This window comes from Urtica dioica, chromosome 4 (genome assembly GCF_054948205.1).
Source record: "Urtica dioica subsp. dioica isolate 48M chromosome 4, U.dioica_male_clone48M_v1_H2, whole genome shotgun sequence".
NCBI classification, from domain to species: domain Eukaryota; kingdom Viridiplantae; phylum Streptophyta; class Magnoliopsida; order Rosales; family Urticaceae; genus Urtica; species Urtica dioica.
Window position 1 is genome coordinate 2,205,358 of NC_142759.1, and position 6,171 is coordinate 2,211,528.

Sequence of the window (6,171 nt, forward strand, 5' to 3'; positions counted from 1 at the left end):
CCAAAGATGTATCGTTGTTTTAAAGTAACTTAATTGCTTGTTTGCCAGCGAATATTGTTAAAAATAAATTAATAAAAAATAATTTGATTTCTAACTATGCATCGACAACGACGACAAGACAATGCTTGATTTATATTTATTGACATGATTAATATCAAAGTTTCGACCCAAATTATTTCATTTATTTAGAACAAAGAGAAAAATCCAGCGAAGCTAATAAAAGACGTCCATCATGATAAACGTAATCATTGTTCCTTAAAAAATTCACCTTATTTAATAAATTGCATGTGAATTGTGAACTAGTTCTCAAATCCACACATCCAAAAGTATGGGTTCGATTGGCTTTTTTCGATGGCTGCTTTTTAAAAAGATAGGAACGGTGCATGGTGAAAAGTTTTAGTTATACTCACTTAGACTACAAAAATTGGTGAGAATAATAGTAAATATGATAAGTAATGCGCATGCAAATTTTGTTACGTTAAGTTACCCATTTTTTAAAAAAAATACTAAAAATTTAAAGATACATTAAATGATTTTCATTTTAGAATATGAAACAACTCTAACGATCCTCTGCTACGTTTAGAGGTGCTTCTCGCCAGAGAGAGAGAGAGAGAGAGAGAGAGAGAGAGAGAGAGAGAGAGAGAGAGAGAGAGAGAGAGAGAGAGAGAGAGAGAGAGATTATTGAAGTTTTTGTTTTGTTTTACTTCGAAATAAAATGTTGACTACAAATATATTGCGTACAAGCACGGAGCTAAATGTTAAGCACCGACCAATTGTGATGGCTATTTCGGCTTGATCCATTGTAAATTCGTTGGATAGATACAGTTATGTTCATACAAAGGGATTAAAGAAAGGGTTCTCTATTGGCCAAGTTTTTTTTTTTTTTTTTTTTTTCTGTTTACAGGTTTCCATATATGGATTTACATAAGATGTAACGTCGAAGGACTACCATTAACAAATTTATTTTCTCTAAAAGAACCCACTATACTATTATTTTTTATTTCATTAAAATATAACTATTTGAGTAGTTTATGGTATATATAATTTGAATGTAAAAATAAGACGAACTGGGTAACATTAACCTATTTTTTTTCTTTCAAGAAACTAGTGTAGATTGATAAGTAGTAGTAGTATATTTTTCTACTATCATTGGTAATAGTAATTTTCTTAAATTAAATACGAGTCCGAGTCGCCGTCGGAAACCGAATTGGAGGTATTTGTTTTAAATATTCCAGGCTAAGTTTTTGGTGTTTGATTTAATATATGCTTATTCATAATCTTTTTTCTTTTATTTTTTTTATCTTTTTCATTCTTTCCGATTCTTGCATTTTACTTTTTTAGACATTAAGTTTTGGCCTTTAATAAATTAAATCTATAACCATTTATGACACATGGCATAAACTGGACTCAGACTATCAACTCGTCGAATGTGAAAGGGGTTAAAATCAAATATATACGTCTTTTGAATAGTATATTACAAGTGTAAGAAAGTACTTGAATAGAAAGTTACACAAACAATCATTATTTTGACCATATATTATCATCATACCAACCTTAGATAGCTAGGCAAAAAAAAACTACGTATTCCATTTCCATCACATTCCTTATTTCCTGCCGTATTTTAATTGCTGCTCTTAAATTAACCCTTTAATTGGTGTTCGTTGATGACTTAATGATGACATAGAAGTCTTTCATGGGTCCGTGACATGACACCTATTTTTTTTTCCACGTGATGCCACATCAACACTGAAGAAAAATATGTGAAGCAATGTTCTGAGCATCCTAAACTTTGGGTCGACCCGCACCCAGCATTACTGAGAAAATAGTCGAAAGAATATTTTTCTGGTAATTTTTTTTAATGTTAGCCGTTAAATTTTTTTAATTTTTAAGAATAACCGTTTGAATAACAGTTAATCATATTTCAATAGTTGTTGAACATATTTTAATAATTTTTAAATTAGATTTCAATAATAATTTAACAGATTAACAGTCAACCAAATTTAAATAATTATTGATTAGATTCTTATAATTGGTGATAATATTTCAATAACTATTGACTAAATTTATGAAACATGAGGGTATTTTTGTAAAAAAAAAACAATTACTAGTGAAATATTTTGAAAATACGAGTGAAATTTTATCATCACAAAATTCTAATTTTATTTATAGAGTTTTAAAGTTCTTTGGAAGTCATAACTAATTCATTTTCATGTAAATAATATTTTATTCTATTGTTACCATCGATGAAGAAACTCTCTGTCCAGCTTTTAACTTTAGATGGTCTTGAGCTTGACAGACGAAGAAGATCTATAAACAGAGAACAGGCTACTCTGCTAAAATCTGTCAAAAGGATCATTTTATATTATTTTATTTTTATTCCCCCCCTATACAAAAATCCATTTAAGTTGTACATATCAGTACACCCATGAAATCCAAAGAAAGGCACTGTGTATTATTTGCCACATACTGAGTAGTAGTGAAACAAGTAAAATTCATATAGATCATAGGGTCATCAGAGAGACTCGATATACGCCGAGTGCCTCTGGACTAGAAGCGAAATACGGGGATTCTCGACATCTTCGAGAGCACTCTCTCGGCGAACCAAAATATTCCCGTCGCGCGTGACAACCACAAACCTCCTCGTTGCGGCTCAACAGCTCGTTAGCCACGACCATTGTTCATCTTCTACTTCCTCAGAGCCGCGCCGGCTTTCTCTAACAAAATCTTTGTGTCCGTCTCGAGCCGATGGATCGAAACACTGTTGGGCCAAATGGTTGAGCCACACAAAAAGAAAAAGAAAGAAATAGGCTTCGAATTGCAAGAGTAATCGTCGAGCATTTGGAATCTTTTCCTCCAACTTATTTCCTGTTCACCTTTCACGACGATATTTATTCTCTTATAATCCCTTAACTTGTAAGTATTCTAACCGGTGACTATCTACTTGTTATTATATATCGTCCATAGATAAGTTTCTGATAGCTATTTGGGCAGTTTGACTGAAGCTTTTTGCGTACCATGGTTTCCCAAGGGACATAGAAGTCGGAAAACTGCAGCGGCTAGATAAAATACTGCGTTTGGTGCAAATTTCAACATTGAATAGCAATAAAAAGAAAAAAAAATGCAAATTAAAGCAAATCATAAGCAGCTAAAAGCTTTACCTGAAGATACTCGAATATGGTTGTGAATGGAAGCTTCAACAACAGCCCTTCTTCTACTGCCTGGAAAATATACCAATAACCTGACAGATTAAAAAAAATAAAAAAATAAAGAGAGAGAGAGAGAGAGAGTTGTAGATAGCTTTCCATACAGCACGATGCTCGGAAATGGCTCTTTTATCAGCTTCACGATGAGATTCCCGAACTGAAGACACGATAACCAACCTTAGTCGCAGAGATATATAAACCATTCACTAGAAATTAAACCACCAATCGTAATCGTAAACTATGTATGTTTACCTTGAATATCCGACTCTTCATCACACACCTCGAAACATTCGAGCAACGGATCATCAGGAAGCGACCTGCAATACGGCTGGCAAGTTCCCCTACACAATCACATCACTTTTCAATACAAAATTTCACAGAGGAGCCGAGCTAAAGAAGGTCTCGATTTCCTTATCAAGAGGGCATAGTTGCCTTCTCCCGATCCATTCTCGAGTTCCATTGAGCTGATAATTCATGTAATCAGATTCCTTACATGTTCCAAAGAATACTATGTTCTTTTATTTTTTTAACAACGAAGAACTCTCTTATTTTATTCTTGCATATGTATATAAGCGCAATCACACATATTAAGAATGCATTAATAAGTATTGTTGTCAGATCACATAGAATGAAAAAAATTAAGGTAAATGTAGCAATGTAATAATGCTTCTCGGATGATACAAACTACTTTAGAAATAAAACTAGAAAAGTTGAGATAAAAAAAAAAAAATTAAAATTTAAAAAAGAAATTGAGAGTAAACTAAAGAAGACCCAATGAGCATCACTGAGATCTTTCCAACGTTTAATCCCTATTTGGTTTGTGATTCCAATCCTGTTTTCTGTTTTCTAATTCTAAATTCTAGAAAACACTTTTAGAAAATATGTTTGGTCATAGTACTTAGAAAACAAATTTGAAATCATGTTTCTTTTTCTTTGAAATTTGTTTAGAAAACAATGAAAATATGTTTTCTATTTTATCTCTTATATTTTAAATTAAACTCTAAAACAATTGAATGTAAAACATAACCAAACAACATTTTGAAACGTAATTCTAAATCTGTTTTTTAAATTTAAAATTAGAATCAGAAAACAAAATTTAAAAAAAAAAAATTTAGAATACTAAACCAAACGGACCCTTAGATTTCAGTATGTTTTGTCGTTCAATTAAAAAAAAAATACTTCTAGAATAAACCGATACAATCGCACCCAGAAAATTAGGGTGTGACCTACTACGACGATTAAACACTATTAAACAAACTTTATTAAACAATAATAAAATCACAAAACATCACGGTGCATACTCAGTTATTTACTTGTACACTTTAGTTATTTACTTTACAGATCAAAAAATAAATTAAACAAAATTTGAAATATATACACCTGCTAGATAAACTAAAATCTTCAAAAACACCTGACGACACCAAAACTCCAAAGTCGCCCAAACTCTTCTTCTCGTTTCATGGTTACAAATTTTTTTTAAAGAAAATAGGGGTAAGCCTGATGCTCAGGTGTTATAGTATAATAGTATATGCTTAAGTAAAAGATTTTCGAAAATAATACTATACTTGATGATAGTAATATTTTTATACGTGTAATTCACCATACATGTACAAGTATAACTTGCATAAGTGTAAATGACAAAAACTTAAGTGTCTGTAATACATCTAAACGTGTACTATTTCCTAACCTGCACTGCCAACATAACCCGTAGCAGTGCTCTGATCAGAGCAAGGTGCACTCTCCGCACCGTCCACACCGTATGCATGTATGTGAATCCGGCTTATCCAGAATATACAAAACATTTTCTTTCGAAAATACGGGATATATATATATATAATATTGAAAATAATTTTCGATTTCACAATCGGATCTCCCGATTTGAAATTCCGACTCATTTTAAACCGGTCTCGAGTGTTGTGGCATTTTCGCAAACATTTTCATTTCGAAAATAATATAATTGTGACCAAACCATAAAACCAAGTAAGAAGAATTATACTTATTCTACCTCTAGGCTAATCGTCTATAGCGCTCGTCAACGAGGCGTTTACTCGCTCCATGAACCCGCTAAACGTCCTTTAACTGATTCCTATCCCGATAATGAGACCAGATCAGAATTTAATAGTAACTAACAACATTCAGACTCAGATTCTAATCTAAAAAACAAACTGCCTTAAGCATATCCACAAGCACAGCATAACATGCATTTCAAATTACAGTAAACAGTTCCATTATTGCGAATTCAATCAACAAGCAAAGCAGGTCCAAGTTTTTGCAACAAATCAGATCAACGCATGGCTATCCAACCAACGCGAAACATTACTGAAGGCCTTGTCCAAAACAGAATCAATATCAGGTTTCTAAAACCCAACCAAGGAACTCAATTTCAAAACTCAAATCCATAGTTTCAGAGCTAACGACCAAAATGAATAACCTCTCAGTTTCAGTTCCGCCAATTCGAATTCAATTTCCAACGGAGATAATCAACGACCAACAGATTCAGATTCATCGTGATAACTACATCAACAATTCTCATTAAATCATCATCAAACTCCAAATAAAAGTAATCGATTCCAGATGCCAATCCAAAACACAACATCAGAAAATCCCAATTCAAAACCCTAGTTTTTCATCTCAGAAATTCGACCTGGGAGAGATGAAGAAATACGAAGCTGTACCTTGAACAGAACTCGTTTAGTACCTCCGCTGCTGCTCCTCTGAATCCCCAAAATCCCGTTCAAAATCGAGAGAAAGAAAAGCCCCAATTTGATTCCAGTTTATGGAACCCTAGAAAATCAAAGCCCAATCTGCTCAACTTGTTGATTTACTTTAATCCCCATGAATCTAGAAGAATATCTCTTCAATATTGAAGAACATCGAAGTTTAAGAACAATCCTAGTACTTAGTGTTAAAATGTTCGTGAGAGGTTTTAGAGAAATATTTTAAGAAAATTTGATTAATTAATGTTAAT

The 6,171-nt window shown here is 32.6% G+C and overlaps 1 long non-coding RNA gene across 4 annotated transcripts; it reads right to left on the reverse strand.

Moving 5' to 3' along the window:
- Window positions 1-2,354: 2,354 nt before the first annotated feature.
- Window positions 2,355-6,171, reverse strand: LOC149399192 (uncharacterized). Of its 4 annotated transcripts, XR_016296319.1 has the most exons (7): window positions 5,879-6,171; window positions 5,209-5,289; window positions 3,456-3,544; window positions 3,308-3,360; window positions 3,159-3,218; window positions 3,015-3,068; window positions 2,355-2,758 (listed from the first exon to the last, which is right to left on the reverse strand). It is a non-coding gene; the product is annotated as an uncharacterized LOC149399192 (long non-coding RNA). The 4 variants fall into 4 exon arrangements; XR_016296318.1 differs by having other exon boundaries at window positions 2,355-3,056; XR_016296316.1 differs by having other exon boundaries at window positions 2,355-3,068.